Here is a 2,197-nt window from a genome sequence, read left to right as displayed (position 1 = left end):
CTGCTCGCACGGAGCATGCCAAGGGGCTGGGGCAGAGCGCACCAGCCATCCCGAGCGGGCGGCGCTGCAGCAGGGACCGCGCCGGGCTCGGGCAGACCCTGCGCTGCTCCGGAGCGCTGCGTGATCGGGGTTAATGGGATTCCCATCCTGCTGCAGCCCTTAGTCCTGCCCATTGCACAGGCCAAAGCGGTGAGCCCGGGAGCGAACTGCTTCTGGGACGCTCCTCACTAGGGCTGCAGTCAGAGCAGCTCGCAGACAGGAGGGGCGCAATGGATGTAACGGATGCGATGGATACAAGGGATGCAATGGATGCAATGGATGCAATGGATGCGATGCCCGCGGAGTCCAGGCCTGGCAGCTTGTGGCAGCACCAGCAGCATCAGCCTCTGCTAACAGCTCTTATCTCCCAACTGCTCCTGCTAAGTCACATCTGACTTAATTACGGTAATTAAGATTGACGTTAATACAAGATTAAAATGTGAAATAAAAATTAACCATGAAACGTATCCGAATTTTTAGTGTGCTTATTGATTTTCTCCACTGTTAATCAAAGGTCTGAGGTAAACGCCAATTAATGCAGCGTTAATTAGAGCAATGCCCACTAAAGCAGCCTCAGGGGATGCAGCTCACTATTCCTTTCACAATCTCCCTGTTTTCCCACCAATAAAGTGGTCCCGGCCTGAGTTTCCTGTCTGAGGGGCAGTGAGCATCCTTCCTGTATGTGCTGTATCCTAGCCTGTGTGCTATGTGGGAGAGAGAAAACCCGCTGCCCACCAGCGCCCTGCTGTGTCGCCGCCCCGGCAGGGCTGCCGCGGGCACCGGGGCTCTCCGGCCACGGTGCCACCCGCCCTCCTCATCCCTCCGGAGCGGACGCTGTGAGCAGGAGCCGTGTTTTCTAACCCAGCTCCACGAGACGCACTCGGAGCCTGGCCGCTCTGTCTGTACCGCTAGCAGCTCTTGCCATTCTGTGGGCTTTTTTGCATGACAAATTCACTATTTGTTCCTTTTTTCCCTCCTCGTTACCATGGCAGTGATGTTATTATCTGGGTATCTTAGGAGTTTACTACAATGCAAACAAAGGTGATGAGAACTGCTCCGAGCAAAGGGCTGACCCCGGGTTCGAGAGGCCTCTCTGCGCAGACCAGGGGAGCGGAGTGAGGGGCTGCATCGGACATTGGCCGAGTGGCTCCCACCGGGCGCAGGAAAAACCAGTGTTCAAACCGCCCCTGCACCTCTCGGTGGTGTCTTTCCCTTCCTTATTCCGTCCTTCTTGCCAGCTGTCTAACCGCTCGCAGGTGGCACCGCGCAGCAGTGGCACCGGGAACGCTGCCGTCCCCGCGCCTGCTGCGTGTCGCGCTGCCCAGGGCCGGAGCCAGCGCGGGGCAGGCGGCAGCGCCGCGGCCGGCTCTCGCTCGACGTGTGTTGTGTGGTGGCATTCGCGGGGACGGCCGCTGTTGTTGCTGAGGAAACCGCACAGCAGTGAAACCGCGCTCGGAAAGGTAGCGGGAACGTGTCGGCGGGCAGGCGCGGTGCGGGGTGCCAGCCTGGATCGCACCGCATTTGACACGCGTGTCATGTCCCGTGGCACCGCTCCGGCAACACGCTGTGACGGGCGGCAGGACGGGCGCTGCGGGAGGGGGTTGCAGTAAACATTCCAGGGCTTGTGTCTGCGGTCTGCAGAGTGACATGTCCGTTCCCGTTCCCATCAAAGTCAGCACGATCGCTCTGCGGTGCTGACGGGCTCCACGGGGCCGCTCAAGCCCTCGGCTCCTGCGTTGGCGGTGGCCGGGCAGGGACCAGCCTGGCTGAGCGGGCAGCGAGTTCCCATGGTGCTGGCTGCAAGTGAGGAGTCAGGGGCTCTGCAGAGAGCAGACCCTGGTGGAGCAGACCCTGGTGTCCCCTCACGGCCCAGGGTGCCACCTGGTATTGCGGGTGCTGCAGGGCGGCTGCAGACACCACAGCCTCCCCCTCGCCTGTGTCCCGAGCATGGATCCGGCCTGGCTTTGCTGACTCTGCGGCAGGACCAGTCCATGGGTCCTCTGTGCAGGCCTGGAGCCCCTGCAGTGGCTCCAGCCTCCAGCACAGCAGCACCAGAGCCCGGCCTGGGGTCCCAGAGCAGGGGAAAGAGCCACTGCAGCAGGGACAGCAGGGGCGGGGGGCATGAGAGGGGCTGGGGGCGGTGAGGAGGGTTGGGATG

The sequence above is a fragment of the Nothoprocta perdicaria genome, unplaced genomic scaffold (assembly GCF_003342845.1).
Source record: "Nothoprocta perdicaria isolate Ctin4 unplaced genomic scaffold, notPer1 scaffold_185, whole genome shotgun sequence".
Classification (NCBI taxonomy): domain Eukaryota; kingdom Metazoa; phylum Chordata; class Aves; order Tinamiformes; family Tinamidae; genus Nothoprocta; species Nothoprocta perdicaria.
Note: the sequence above shows the minus strand (reverse complement) of the source record.